Source organism: Mobula birostris, chromosome 29 (assembly GCF_030028105.1).
Source record: "Mobula birostris isolate sMobBir1 chromosome 29, sMobBir1.hap1, whole genome shotgun sequence".
Classification (NCBI taxonomy): Eukaryota; Metazoa; Chordata; class Chondrichthyes; order Myliobatiformes; family Myliobatidae; genus Mobula; species Mobula birostris.
Window position 1 is genome coordinate 3,230,067 of NC_092398.1, and position 16,467 is coordinate 3,246,533.

The 16,467-nt window shown below is 42.5% G+C and overlaps 1 protein-coding gene across 9 annotated transcripts in view; it reads left to right on the plus strand.

Moving 5' to 3' along the window:
- The window catches only part of ahdc1 (AT hook, DNA binding motif, containing 1), a 302,888-nt gene that overhangs the window by 199,236 nt on the left and 87,185 nt on the right, over nucleotides 1-16,467 (plus strand). For 2 of the 9 annotated variants that reach the window (XM_072246558.1, XM_072246561.1), the window contains exon 1: nucleotides 3,777-4,014. The exons of 4 other annotated variants lie outside the window; for them this stretch is intronic. The gene's annotated coding sequence lies outside the window, so the exon portion shown is untranslated. Of the gene's footprint in view, nucleotides 1-3,776; nucleotides 4,015-16,467 lie in introns of those variants that run through there. 3 more of the 9 variants (XM_072246567.1, XM_072246568.1, XM_072246565.1) reach the window with 2 other exon arrangements.

The following is a 16,467-nucleotide window of genomic DNA, read 5'->3' on the forward strand; positions in this document are numbered from 1 at the left end:
GAGTCTAAATCCTGATTCAACACTGGAATCACTATTTTTCCCCAACGCATTTTTTATGCTGCTTATTAGCACACACATTGTAAACAATTGTACATAGAATATCAATACTCTCAAATAGGTACTCGTTCTGTTAGAATATAATAGAAAATATTGCATCTTAAATACGAGATCTCAACCACACAATTAGGAAACTATTTTTGTCACTTGTAGTTGTAGTTCAGAATGCGTGAGTTTTAGAAAATAATTTTAGGAACGGTATAGTGGGTGATAGGAGTTTTTGTAATGGTCTGCTTAAAGTTTTAATTCTCTTAAAATTGGAAGAACTTAAATATTTTAGGAAGTTTTGATTTATTTCAAAGTTCAAAGGATGTATATGTCACCATTCACAGCTCTGAGATTCATTTTCTTGCAGACATTCACTGTAGATACAAAGAACACAATAGAATCAATGAAAAACTACACACAACAAATACAAACAACCAATATGGGAAAAAGATAAACTGCAAATACAAATAATAATAATGTAATAATACAGGATAAACGAGCAAGAATAATTTACTTAATAGATATAGCTATTTCAAACATACGCAACTTACAGAAATCTATGTGAAAACACCAAAAATATGCTGATTTAAAAGAGGAAATTGAAAGACTATGGAACATGTACAAAGTATAATTGTCCCAATAGTAATATCTGCAACTGGTATTATCCCACAGTCACTGCATAATAGCATTAAACAATTCGGCCTACACAGCAATATTTATGTAAATCTGCAGAAAGCCACAATAATAAACACCACTAGAATAGTCCGGAAGTTCCTAGCAATTGAGAAATGAGTGTTCTTGGCTATGCCCGTACCTCAGGTTTTACCAGCTTGAACTGAGAAAAAAAATTATTATTAATAATAAATAATATATAATACTGAGAACATTAGTTGTCTAATATTTGAAATTAAGTCCATAGGTTGTGGAATCAGTCCAGAGTTGAGGTGAGTGAAGTTATCCCCTTTGGTTCAGGAGCCTCATGGTTGAGGGATAATAACTGTTCCTGAACCTGGCTCCTGTACCTCCTTCCCAATGGCAGGAGCGAGAAGAGAGCATGATGGCCTGGATGATAAGGGGTCCTTGATGATGGATGCTGCTTTCTTGTGGCAGCACTCCTTGTAGATGTGCCCAGTAGTGTGGAGGGATTTTCCTGTGATGGGCTGGGCTGCATCCACTACTTTTTGTAGGCTTTTCCGTTCAAGGGCATTGATGTTTCCATACCAGACTGTGATGCAACCAGTGAAGATGTACTCCACTGTGCATCTGTAGAACTTGTCAAAGTTTTAGATTGGTTAGGACCATGATGCCCACTCAGCTAGTCCTAATTCCTACATTCAGGCCAAATCCCTCGAAGCCCCACCTTTCTATGTCCCCATCCAAGTGCTTCTTAAATACAGTTGTACCTGCCTCAACCATTTCCTCTGGCATCTCTTTCCACATGCTCACAGCCCTCTGTGTGAATAAAGTTAGCCCTCAGACCTCTTTTAAATCTTTTCCCTCCCACCCTAAACCTATGCCCCCCTAGTTCTGGACTCCACTACCCTGGGGAAATGAATGTTACTGTCCATCTTAACTGTGATTTTATAAACCTTTCAACCCAGGTTGAGAACCTAACCTGAGGTGCACAGGCCCCTCGGTTAATGGTAGGGGTCCATGGTATAAAAAAGGATGGGAAGCCCTGTTCTAAAAGGTCACCCCTCATTCTCCTGCGTTCCAAGGAATAAAGGCCTAGCCTGGTCAGTCTCCGCCTATAACTCAGGCTCTCTAGCTCTGAGAACATACTCGTAAATCCTCTCTGCAGTCTTTCCAGTTTGACCATATCTTCTCTATAACAGGGTGAGCATGTACTTCATCCGTGGCCTCACGAGCGACTTAAACACCATCTCCTAAACACTGTGCCCGATTGATGAAGGCCAGTGTGCTAAATGCCTTTTTCACCACCCTGTCTACCCGGGACTTAAATATGCATGTTTCTCCCGGTGGCCACTCATTTTAATTTTACTTCCCATTCCCATTCCGACATGTCAGTCCTTGACCTCCTGTATTGCCATGGTGAGGCCACACACAGGATGGAGGAGCAACATCTTATATTCGGTCTGGGTAGCTTCCAACCTGATGGCATGAACGTCGATTTCTCGAACTTCTGGTAATTGTAGCCTGCTCTCCTTCACCATTCCCCATTCCTGTTTCCCGCTCTCACCTTATCTCCTTACCTGCCCATCATCTCCCTCTGATGCTCCTCCCCCTCCCTTTCTTCTATGGTCTTCTGTTCTCTCCTATTAGATTCCCCCTTCTCTCCAGCCCTTTATCTCTTTCACCAATCAACCTCCCAACTCTTTACTTCACCCCTCCCTCTTTCCCAGTTTCACCTATCAACTGTTACCTTGTACTTCTTCCTTCTTACCCCCACCTTCTTACTCTAACTTCTCCCTTTCTTTTCCAGTCTTGAAAAAGGGGCTTGGCCCAAAACTTCGACTGTACTCTTTTCCATAAGATGCTGCCTGGCCTGCTGAGCTCCTCCAGCATTTTGTGTGTGTGTGTGTTGCTTTGGATTTCCAGCCTCTGCAGATTTCCTCGTGTTTGTGTTTCTCATGGTTGTTATTGGAAGTCCATGGTTTATCCCCTCCTAGTTTTGGGGCCTCTTCAAAATTCAACATTGTTTATTGTCATTCTTCAATAGAGAAGGAAATGATTGTTACTCCAGATCTGATGCAGCATAAAAACACAATATATATTAATATTAAACCAATCCTAACAAATATATAAATAAGTATTGAGGGTGACCGTGCATACGAAGATTTGCTTATATACATAGACAGATAGTACATACATACAGTAATGTTAGGTGCAGGATTATAGGAACATAAGGTGACCCTGGCAAAGAATGACTATGTGGGTTTCCTCTGGGTGCTCTGGTTTCCTCGTACAGTTTGGTCGGTAAGGTAATTGGTCATTGTAAATTGTCCCATGTTTAGGCTAGGGTTAAATTGGGGTTTGCTGGGTGGCGTAACTTGAAGGGCTGTACATCCATAAATAACTGAATAATGTGATAACAACTCAAGTAGGTATTGTTACCAATCCATAATATATGGTTTAATTACAATATCCTTATTTTCTTTATTTAAAAAGAAATTATTTGTAGATACATCACGGTAACAGGATCGTCCGGGCCAATGAGCTCATGCTACTCAATACATCCACGTGACCAATTAACCTACTAAGCAGTACACCGAACGAATGTGGGAGGAAACCGGAGCACCCGGAGGAAACCCACGCGATCACAGGGAGAACGTGCAAACTCCTTACAGGCAGTGGCGGGAATTGAGCCCGTGTTGCTGGCGATCTATAGGGTTACGCTAACCACGACATCACCATGCCACTTTAAGTTCTGCATTTTACAATGGTCCCTCAAACTGAGGTAGACCAAGCTAGCTAAAACAAAAACAGTTGTTGAATTATTTTTCAGGGGTTTTACAGCCCAGTGGTTTGGTGTTGTATAAAGAGCTTTGTGCATTTTGTTCTGAAATCTCCTAAAATAGTCAAAGAGCCCCAGATAACACATGTTTTCAATGATAAAAGCGGCATTGGGGAGCTCTTGCTCAGGCAGTGTTGCTGGAACAGCATGCTCCCAAGGCTGTGTTGGCTGCCGGTGAAAGTTCGTGTCGAGCTGCTGCTGCTGACTCTTTCCCTCTGGCAGCACAAATCTTTACAATGTGTGCCGTTTTTATAAGACTTCTCCTGCGTTTGAAATCAGTACGGCTACTGCAACGCGCATACTCCGGATTCTCCAGTGCAGGAAGGGATTGTGATCTCCGACGGACAGCAACGGTGTCACCTCACTGGAGGAAGACAGTGATGCACAGACATTCTGAACAGGGCAGGAGCCCAACGCGAACCGCCAATCCCTGGGGACTGGTCTGATTGCTGTGAGTTTCCTGCAGTCGGCCACAGCCAAGAACACATGTAGTGGTCGGTATTAACTTCCATCGCGGGATCAAAACTGTGTTTAGAGTGCTGAAGAAGGGTCTCAGCCCTGACTGTCGACTGTTTATTCATTTCCATAGATGCTGTTGAGTTCCTCCAGCATTTTGTGTGTGTGTTATTTTATGTTTAGATTTGTTGTGCAGTGATTTCAAGAAAGTAACGTTCAAATATCCCATTTGGGACATAAGTTGTTATTTAAAGTGAATGCCATCCAATTAAATAATCTAGGGATTTGACAACCGCATTTTAAACAAAAAGTCTTTAACTTTGTTGAAAGTTTTATATTTTATCTTTGTGTGGAATGCCGGTTAGCTTAGGGTGGACCAGCATATTCTAAACAAAGTATATTAACAAAACAATCTGTGCTGTGCTTTGTATTGAATAAAGTGATGAAATTCTTGGCAACGCACAAAGTGCTGGAGGAACTCAGCAGGTCAGGGAACATCCATGGAAATGAATAAATGGTCAACGTCTCAGCCCGAAACGTTGATTGTCTATTCATTTTCATAGATGCTGCCCGACCTGCTGTGTTCCTCCAGCATTTTGTGTGTGTTGCTCTGGATTTCCAGCATTTGCAGACTCTCTCATGCTTATGATGCAATTTTTGGTTGTTCTTAGTCACAGAATACTGAGTAATTGCTGAAACATTGAAATAATTGTTCTGGTGTTTGTCTTGCTGAGGCCTCCGTCGGTCAGGGTCGACCATGGATGTTGCATCCCAGCTGTCTGGATACACAAGCCAGGGCAGTACGATATGGAGAGGATGCTGTTGCCCGTGTAGCGAGTTCCCCCTCTCCATTCACCTGATGAACCCAAATCAACAGCAGAGACCGATGCAGTTTGGCACCAGCAGCATCACAAGAATTGCCAGTCAGCGTTGAACTCAACATAGGACTACCTTAGGAACTCCAGCTTCAGATTTTTCCCTGGGGGCTTTCTCCAGAAACCTTCCCCATGAGTGGGTATAGCTGCAAGTCAGCAGTGGTTTGAGATCAGAGTTTCCTTCTCCTAGTTGATCTGCCAACTATGGCTGATGAGCCCCATCTGCCTGAAGCGACTGGCTTTAACGAGTAAGGAACCTGCCTTAGTCTCTTCTCCTGTCAGTAGAAACGATTAGACTCATATTGTCATAGGAAAGTACAGTGCAGAAACAGGCCTTTCGGCCCATCTAGTCCATGCCGAATCCACTTAAACTGCCTTCTCCCATCGACCTGCTCCGGGACCATAGCCCTCCATACCCCTACCATCCATGTACCTATCCAAACTTCTCTTATACGTTGAAATCAAGCTTGCATGCACTGCTTGTGTTGGCAGCATGCCACTGGGAGCATTTAATTTGTTGTGGCATCCCCACTGCCACTCCCGGCTATAACAACCTTAAGGAATCGGTTCTTGTTTTAGCACGTTGTAAATCATGACAACCAGTGCAGGATCTGAAATGTTCTACCTGGTGAATTCATGGTATGGTGTTTGTATGTTTTAAGCTCTTCTTTGGTTGTTGCTTTGCTTTGTGACGAAAGAACAGAATAACTTTGTGGTTTGTTTGTTTGTTTATTCATTCATTCATTCATTCTTCATTTATTTATTGAGATACAGTGCAGAATTGGCCCTTTTGAGCTGTGCTGCCTAGCAGCTCCCAATTTAACCCAGCCTAATCATGGGACAATTTACAATGACCAATTAACCTACTAATCAGTAGGTTAGTGCATCTTTGGACTGTGGGAGGGAACCAAAGCACCCAGAGGCCATGCAGAGAATGTACTGTACAAGCTCCTTACAGGCAGTGGCAGAAATTGAACTTGGGTCACTGGTACTAACCTCTATGTCACCATGCCTTCCTATGGTTCTCCCTGGTGAGTTTATAGTATGTTGTTTGTACATTTTAAGCTTGTTCCTTTGTGGCAAAAGAACAGAATAACTTTGTGATATGTTAAATATGTGACATTAAAGTAGATTACAAGCCCTACAAACTGCATTCCTCTGACTTAGAGCAGTGGTTTCATATGTTACTGTATGACAAGATCTTTGCAGATGCTGGCAGACAGGGAGACATGAAGTAATGGACTATTTGGAATACTGACAGTGGAGAAGCATGGAACATTGTGTCATGTTGAATTTGGTGGGAGTAATGGAATATGATCTGCTGGAGGTACACTAGTGAGGTACACTATCCTTGTTCTGAATTCTTAGAGACTGGGTGAAGTTATTCAGATATTTTTAATCATAAGGGAGTCTTGATGAAGCAAGTGTTGAGATCTTTCCACTAGCTGGAGAATGACAAACAAGTGGTAACAACCTCAAAATAAGGTGCCAGTCATTTAAAACTGAGGCATTCAGAAAAAACATCTCTCAGAGGGCAGTAAATCTCAGTTCACTGGGACGCTGGAGGTTTGCTCATTAGAAATGACATCTCTCAGAGGGTAGTGAATCTCAATTCACTGGGATGTTTATTTGAGGTAGAGATAGATAAAGGTGAAAGATCGAGGAGTTCAGGCTTTTGTGGAACTGGCACTGAAGAAGAGTTGAGGCCAGAATCGGAACCAGGTTTAATACCACTGGCATATATTGTGAAATTTGTTGTTTTACGGCAGCAGTACATTGCAATACATAATTATAAAACATTAAATTACAATAAGAAGTTTATCTTAAAAAATTAAATTTTAGAAGTAGTGCAAAAATAGAGAGGCAAAAAAACAGTGAAGTGGTATTCATTGTCCATTCAGAAATCTGATGGCAGAAGGGAAGAAGCTGTTCCTGAATTGTTAAGTTTGTGTCTTCAGACTACTGTACCATCTCCTTGATGGTAGCAAAGAGAAGGGGGCATGTCCTGGGTGATGAAGGCCCTTAACAATGAATGCTACCTTTTTCAGGCATCACCTTTTGAAGGTGCCCTCGATGCTGGGAGGGATAGTGCCCATGATAAAACTGGCTGAGTTTACAACTTTCTGCAGGTTTTTCTGATCCTGTGTAGTAGCCTCCACCGCACCATATCACATGGTGATGCAATCAGTTAGAATGCTCTCCATGGTACATCTGTAGAAATTTGCTAGAGTCTTCGGTGACATTTCAAATCTCGTTCAACATCGAACGAAACATAGCAATTGTGTGCATCCTTCGTAATTGCATCAGTATTTTGGGCTTCAGAGATGTTGACACCCAGGAACTTGAAACTGCTCCCCCTTTCAACTGCTGATCCCTCAATGAGGATTGGTGTGTCTTTCCTCTAGTTCCATTTCCTGAAGTCTGCAATCAATTCTTTGGTCTTACTAACCAAGATGCAAGGTGGCAAAACCATTGAACCAGCTGATCTATCTCAGTCTTGTACACCTCTTCATCACCATCTGAAATTATGCCAACAATAGTTGTGTAGTCAGCACATTTATAGATGGTCTTTAAGCTGTGCCTAACCACACAGTCGTAGGTGTAGAAAGACTAGAGCAGTGGGCTAAGCACACATCCTTGAGGTGCACCAGTGTTGACTTGTCAGCGAGGAGCAGATGTTGATTCTGATCCCTACAGACTGGTTTCCCAGTGAGGAAGTCAAGGGTCCAGTTGCAGAGGGAGGTACAAAGGCCCAGGTTTGGAGCTTGTTGATTAGAATTGAGGGTATGATTGTGTTGAATGCTGAGTTGTAATCAGTAAACAATAGCCTATTGTCCAGGTGATTCAGGGTCGAATGGAGAGCCAGTGAGAATGCATCTGCTGTAGACGATTACAGCAATAGGCAAATTGCCGTTGGTGCAGGTCGTTGCTGAGGTAGGAACTGATTCTAGCCATGTCCAATTTCTCAGAGCACTACCTCACAGTAGGTGGGAGTGCAACTGGGCGATAGTCATTGAGTCTGCTAACCCTGTTCTTCTTCACCACCAGTTAACGTTGGCACACCTCAGGGATATCTGCTTAGCCCACTGCTCTACCCTCTCTTTACCCATGAATGTGTGGCTAGGTTTTGCTCAAATGCCACCTATAAATTTGCTGATGATACAACCGTTGTTGGCAGAATCCCAGATGGAAATGAAGACAAGAGGGCGTACAGGAGCGAGATAGACCAGCTATCTGGTGGTGTTACAGCAACAACTTTCCACTCGACATCAGTAAGACTAAAGAGCTGATTGTGGACTTCAGAAAGGGAAGAACGAGGAAACATGAACCAATCCTCACTGAGGGATCAGACGTAGAGAGAGAGTGAGCAATTTCAACTTCCTGGGTGTCAAGATCTCTGAGGACCTAACCTGGTCCCAGTATATCAAGACAGCTATAAAGAATGCAAGACAGTGGTTATATTTCATTAGGGGTTTGAGGAGATTTGGTTTGTCACCTAAAACACTCAAAAAACTCTACAGATTTACAATGGAGGGCATTCTGACAGTGGAGGATGCCATGGATAGACATATTGGAAAGGGAAAGGGGAAAAAGTAAGATCTCCCAGTGGCCACCCATTTTAATTCCACATACCATTCTCGTTCTGATAAGGTCACATTCAGGTTGGAGAAACAACACCTTATATTACATCTGGGTAGCCTCCAACCTGATGGCATGAACATCAATTTCCGGTAATGGCTCCTCTCTCCTTCACCATTCCCCATCCCTTTTTCCCTCTCTCACCTTATCTCCTTGCCTGCCTATCACCTCCCTCTGGTGCTCCACTCCCCTTCTCTTTTTTCCGTTGTCTTCTTCCTCTCCTATCAGATTCATCCTTCTCCAGCCCTGTGGTTAACAGGGTTCTCTGTTGATGTTGGTACTGGTTCCTGCACATCTGTTTTAGTCTCTCTTCAAACCAGAGGAAGGAAAGGGAGCCTCTGCACTGGCGGAGCCAAACACAGGTTGTGTGACCACTGTGTAGAGCATCACCATTCAGACTGCAACAGAGACCTGAGCTACAAGCTGCCTGTCACTTGAATCCTTCCCCTTGCTGTGAATGCTTAGTTTTTGGCCTCATTTAATATGACAACAAAGCTTAACAAAACTGGAGGATTGACACTTCATTGCTGTCCTTGGACTTGTCAAGCACCTTTTTGCTATGTCTTATAATAAACAACAATTAACTCAGAGTGCATCGATCATAAGCGTGTTTACTTTACTTGTAACAAGGGAAGACTAGTACTGCACAAGAGTCGGTGATAGTTTTGAAAAGAACGAGACAGCATAGTCACTGTTTTATACACAAGTGTTATCTACCTGCGTCACTCCAAGGATAGGGTCCATTCTGTTCATCCGCTTAATTAATGTACATGGCTTTATTCCAGTAACCAAATCCACTTGCCTTTCTGCAGTTTTATCATATACTCAAGGTCTATTGGCATAAAGTTGCACAAACACTATTAGCAAAGCACTCTGGTACAATACAGGTTCCATTTTGTTGCAGGTAAAATTTGCCATTTTGCTGCTACAAGTAAGGTACATTTCCACAGCTTCAATATTGAAGCCAGCAATTCCTGATAACCAGCCTTTCTAAGTTTATGTCAGAACTGACTAGTTCTGATGAAGAGTTATCAGTCTAGAATGTTACTCTATTTTCTCCCTCTACAGAGGTTACCTGACCTGCTGAATGTTGCCAGATTTGCCACCTTTTATTTTGAATTTCTAGTAGCAGCAATGTTTCATATCCTATAGTTTCGGTATTATCTGTTTACTCTACTCTTTATTCTCGTTGACTTCTTTCTGTTTACATCTGACAAGTCATCTCCAATAAGGCCCAACATTCAGCTAGAAGTGAAACCACAAGTCTCTCTGTCACCCTTGGTCTCCACCCTATTGCACACATCCTCTTCTCTCCAAACCTCCCCCATTCACTGCCACTCAAACCACATTTGATTTCTAGCTTATCCTCTAAAGCAATGTTAGCTCTAGTTCTATCTGTTTGGATGCTGCCTGACCTGCTGAATATATTCAGCATTTTCTAATATTACAATCTACATACACTCTGTGGCCAGTTTATTAGGTACACCTATAGGCCTGCCAATTAATGCAAATATCTAATCAACCAATAACGTGGCAGCAACTCAATCCATAAAAGCGTGTAGACATGGTCATGAGGTTCAGTTGTTGTTCGGACCAAGCATAAGAATGAGGAAGAAATGTGATCTAAGTGACTTTGACCATGGAATGATTGGTGGTGCCAGACGGGGTGGTTTGAGTATCTTAGAAACTGCTGATCCCCTCAGGTTTTCAAGCACAACGGCCTCTAGAGCAGGGATTCTATACCTGGGGTCCACTGACCCCTCGGTTAATGGTAAGGCTCCATGGCATATTACAGGTTGGGAACCCCTGCTCTGGAATTCACAGAAAATTGTGCGAGAAACAAAAAAAAAATCCAGTGAGCACCAGTTCTGTGTCAAAAATGCTTTGTTAATACAGGCGATTAGAGGAGAATGGCCAGACTGTTTCAAGCTGACAGGAAGGCCACAGTAACTCAAATAGCCACACTTTACAACAGTGGTGTGCAGAAGAGCTTCTCTGGAAGCACAACACATAGAACCTCGAAGTGGATGGGCTACAGCAGCAGAAACCCACAAATATGCACTCAGTGGGTCCAGGTGGTAACTACTAAAGTGGCCACTGAGTGTAGAGTACTGATTAATACCAGCAGTTCTGATGGGAGAAATCTTGAGTCCCCTATCCTTAATCTCAACAGTTGAATCCTTGGGTACATGTGTTATTATTTAGCTCTTTCTAATATGGAAATCCACACTGGTCGGCTATTGAAATATTTAAAACCTCTTGTGTTTTCAACATTAATGTTAATATTAGCATTTTAATTAAGCCTGCCTTAGTTTGCTGCATGATGTTCCTGCCTACTTTTAGCCAGCGTAACAATCGATATAATTTAAAAATCCATTTAATTGCTGTACTTAGGTTTTTTAAAAGCACTTAATGCACAATATTGTAGTTAATGGCAGTAACCAGCACTCTGCTCTTCGGCAGACTGGGGGGCTCTCTAGCACCAAGGTCAAAGTTATGATTGCAACCCTGGAAGTCTACGTGGCTTCGTGCTGATTCTTGAAATAATTTGCCTATTGAGGTCTAAGTGGAGAAGGTTGGTTAGTCATCAGCAACAGATCCAGTTTCACCACGATGGATCCAGCTTCGTCAACAACAGATCCAGTTTCACCACGATGGATCCAGCTTCGTCAACAACATATTCAGTTTCATCACGATGGATCTGGTTTCGTCAACAACAGATCTGGCTTCACCATGAAGGATCCAGCTTCGTCAACAACATATCCAGTTTCATCACGATGGATCCAGCTTCGTCAACAACAGATCCGGCTCCACCATGAAGGATCCAGCTTCGTCAACAACATATCCAGTTTCATCACGATGGATCTGGTTTCGTCAACAACAGATCCGGCTTCACCATGATGGATCCAGCTTCATCAACAACAGATCCGGCTTCACCATGATGGATCCAGCTTCGTCAACAACAGATCCAGCTTCATCACGATGGTTCCATCTTCACCACGATGGATCCAGCTTCGTCAACAACTGATCCAGCTTTTTCAATCTCGGATCCAGCTTCATCACGATGGATCCAACCTCATCAACAATAGATCTGGCCTCATCAACAATGGAACCGGCCTCATTAACAACAGATCCAGTTTCATCAACAATGGATGCAGCTTCATCAACAATGAATTCAACTCCATCAGCAACAGATGTAATTTTATCAACAATGGATCCGGCCTCAAGAAAAATAGGGTCAGCTTCCCACGTTTCTTCTCATTCTCTGGCAGAGAATAATCATTTATTCGGCTTTAGAAGTAACCATGATGCAAGATGAGCAAAGAAGGCTGAGTGGAGATTTGATCAACATTCACATGATCAGATTGAGTTGGTAGAGGGAAGTAATTCCCAAAGATGGATGCTTCATGGATCCAAAACCACAGATTAAAAATCTGGAGCAAGTGGTAAAAGGAAAGTGTGAAATAAGTCTTTTTTTTAACTAAGGATCTCAATGAAATCTATCAAATATTGAACGATCTCAATAGAATGGACATGGAGAAGATATGTCCTATAGTAGGGGAGTCCAGGACCAGAGGGCACAGCCTCAGAATGGAAGGGCATCCATATAGGACAGAGATGAGGAGGAGTTTCTTTAACCAAAGGTTGGTAAATCTGTGGAATTCATTGCCACAGGTGGTTGTGGGGGCCAATTCATTGGATATATTTAAAGCTGAGGTTGATAGGTTCTTAATTAGTCAGGGTATCAAATGTTACCAGGAGAAGGCAGGAGAATGGGGTTGAGAAGGATAATACATCAGCCATGATGGAATGGCAAAGCAGACTCAATGGGCCAAATGGCCTAATTCTGCTCCTATGTCTTATGGACTTATGTGGTCATGGTTTGGGATCGGCCTCATGTAGGGATGTTGGAAATGCAATCACTTAGGACCTTTGAATGGAAAGTAGATGGGCACACAAGAGTGACCTTGCAAGCTTTGGGGGAAATAATTAGAGAGCATTTCCAGAGAAAAATGTGAGGTGATTCACATTGGCAGTTGAATTTGAAGAAAGAATACAGGGTTAGTTGCAAGGTTCTTAGCAGTACGAAGGAACAAAGAGATCTTGGAGTTCATGTCCATAGTTCCTCAAAGTTACCACACAAGTTGATCGGGTGGTTAAGGAGGTGCATGACACGTTGGCATTCATTAGTCGGGGGATCAAGTTCAAGAGCCACGAGGTAATGTTGTAGCTCTATAAAACCATGGTGGGATCACACTTGGAGTATTGTGTTCAGTTCTGGTCATCTCATTATAAGAAGGATGTGAAAGTTTTAGAGAGGGTACAGAGGAGATTTACCAGGATGCTGCCTGGATTGGAGAGCGTGTCTTGTGATGATAAGTTGAGCGAGCTAAGGCTTTTCTCTTTGAAACGAAGGAGGATGAGAGGAGACTTGTTAGACGAGATGATAAGAAGCGTAAATCGAATGGACATCCTGAGACTTTTTCCTGGGCTGGAATGGCTAATACGAGTAGGCATAATTTTAAGGGGATTGGAGGAAAGTAGAAGGTGATGTCAGAGGTAGGGAATTTTACATATAGAGTGGCGGGTGCATCGAGCTCCTTGCCAGGAGTGATGGTAGAGGTATATTAGGGGCACTTAAGAAACTGTTAGATAGAGAAATGGAGGGCTATGTATGAGGAAAGAGTTAGATTGATCTTAGGAAAGATTAAAGGTTCAGCACAATATTGTAGGCTGAAGTGCCTGTCCTGTGCTCTATGAAATTGCTCTGTTGGGAGATAGAATTAAGTTAATGCGCCAAATGACCCCACTGTCAGATTCTACAGCATCTTTCTCAGCTTCACCTTCGGCAAAATGCAAACTGTAAAGTTTACTGAACTAAACCCGGATTTTCTGAATGTTATTTTTTAGATCTACATAATGTCTTATCCATTGCAGGATCTGTCCCTGTGAAACCATTGCCAGTGACGTTTGTAATACCATGATTTTATGAAGTGAATGTTCTATATCAAAAATAGAACTCATTCTATTCAGTTTGAGATGATTTTTTTTCTTTATTTCTGTTGGTATTCTAGGGGAATGATTAGAAGTTTTAAATTTTTACTGTGGTGATGAATGTTTCAATGTGTTCAGGGCAAGAATAGGGACAGAACACCTCGTGCTTTGATCAGCTCCATCTGAACATAATACAGGCTTTAAAGTTTATTATTCTCATTAACAGGCACATGGTTTAAATCAGAACCTCAGCTCTCACAGGGTCTGAGCATTGCATTGTACACTCTTGGTCCTGCAGTGAGCCCTGGGTATTTCTTCCACTCCCATCAAGACGGCTCAAAGGGGAAAAGCTCCTCAAATTGTGGTCTGGAATTTGCTGTTTATTTTGGGTTGCTGAGGGAATTGGAATTAGTGTGCTTCAGGGAAGGAGATCTGTCCAATGTGTGAATAACTCCTCCTGAGATCACTCTTAGTTGAAGTGTATATTGAAATGACAGGAGGCTTAAATAGGCAAGGAGAATGAAGAGTTATGTGGGAGGGAAGGATTAGATTGATCTTAGAGTAGGTTAAAAGGTCAGAACAATATCATGGGCGGAAGGGACTTTGCTAATTTATTTATTAAAATCTACAGTGCAGAACAGGGCCTTCTGGCCCAACCTGCCGCAATGCTCGACAACCCATTCATTCAACTCCAGCATGATCACAGAAAAATTTTACAATGACCAATTAACCTGCTAACCAGTACGCCTTCAGACTACAGGCTCAATGGGCTGAATGGCCTGATGCTGCTCCTATATCTTAAGCTCTTATGGAAAGAAAGGAGACAGAAGCCAGAACAAATAGGTGATGGGAAGGCAGGGGTCTCGGCCAGAAACGTCAACTGTTCGTTCCTCTCTATAGGTGCTGCCTGACCTTCTGAATTCCTGCAGCATTTTGTGTGTGTTGCTCAGGATTGTCAGCATCAGTAGAATCTCTTGTGTTTATGATTTGCCCCTCCATAGATACTCTGTCACCTGTTGAGTTCCTCCAGGAGTTACTGTGTGTTGCTGAACAGTTAACCTTTTATAGTCAACATAACTAGTAGCAACTTGGGTGGTGGCGTGGAGGTACGTCTGCACCAAAAGAGGTGTAAGGTGCTCCTTCCCTCCGCTGGCCTGCAGGCCACCCTTGGGCAAGGTGTAGCACTTGCTTAGCTCCCCTGATCAGGGTCACGTGATGCCATGGGAGCAGCTGGTGCACATCACAAGTCCTGGTTATGCGACCACTGACACCAGGCAGACAATCTCTGAAGAGTATTGATAATGGCTGGGGCCACCCGTCTTGTAAAGACACTGCCCAGAAGAAGACAATGGCAAATCATTTCTGGAGAAAAATTTGCCAAGAACGATCATGGTAATACAACACAGCACATAATGATGATGTCATACGAGATGGCACATAACGATGATGATGAGTAGCAACAAGGATGGCCTCTGGTCCTCCAAGCCTACATATTGTGTTAGATCCCCCAACAGCGTGATTTTTGCTCTGGATTCTAACATCTGCAGTCTGCTCCTGTGGCTCAAGTTTAAACCACGTTGGAGTGATGCAGAAAAGTGACATATCCAGCATATATTCAAGAGGAATATATAGATAAGTTACCAATTCCGAGAAGCTTTCTGATTACCAAACAATAAGTGTGGTTTGAAATTTCTATTTTTGTTCATAACATAAACACAGTCATTGCAACTTTATAAACCCCTTCATTCCCCATTGTATTAAGTCAAGGAGGGACTTGAATTCACTCTTGACGTGCTATTGGTCATGTTAATTCCTCGTGGATGTTTTGATTAAATCTGCACAGAGCAATGTATCTTGTTGTTGCTGTATCTTATTTATTAGAACAGAATAGCACTTTACTGTCATTGCTCAAGACAAGCAGATTGTAGTACTGCTTCAGTCCATGCAAAAACAGATATTTATAATGCATGTGATAACTGGAATCCAGTGTAATTCCCTTAGCAGGGAGGTTAGAGATTTGAAATAATTAGAATGGAATAGAACTTTATTGTCATTGCTCAGGACAACGAGATTGCGGTGCTACTCCAATCCGTGCAAAACAGATATTTACAATACCTGCTGTACGGCTTAATTTAAAAAAATCCCATACTTACATGCAACAGTGACTTTGATAGTCTGTAACACTCAAAGGCCATTGGCAAGCCGGGGTGTAGCATTATTCAGCTGCACAACAGCCCTCAGGAAGAATCTGTTTTTCAGTCTTACTGTCTTGGCTAAGATGTTTCTGTATCTCCTACCAGATGGCAGGAGATTGAACTGACAGTGTCTGGGATGGGATGGGTCTTCAATGACTTGGCCTCACAACTACTGTGGCTTAAAGGTTCAGTTAACCAGCCTCCCCTCCATCGACTTGAGAAAGCAGCCAGCGTAATCAAAGACTGCACCCACCCTGGTCACTCTCTCTTCTCCCCTCTCCCATCAGGGAGAAGATATAGAAGCTTGAGAACACATACCACCAGGCTCAAGGACAAATTCTACCCCACTGCTATATAATTCTTGAGTGGACCTCCTATATGATAAAGATGCAATCTTGATCTCCTGATCTCCCTTGTAGTTGCTCCTGAATTTAATTGTCTGCCTGCACTACACGTAGCTCTGTATTTTACAGAGTTTTCCCCTTTTTACTACCTTGATAGACTTGATATATCTTGACATGTTCCAAAGAGCACTATTAGAAGTCATTCTTACCCTCAGCCATTAGGCTCTATAATGAGTCGACCTGTAGCCAGGGAAGTGATGACCCCCCCTGTTAGACTGTTTAAAGGAACTTACCTTTAATTCTTTCTTATTTCTCTTCTAATATTTGTTTATCTGTGCACTTGTAAAGCTTCTGTGACACTGTGATTTCCTTTGGGATCAATAAAGTATGTATGTATGTATCTATCTATCTTTTGTTTGGAATGATCAGTCTGGATGGGGAAC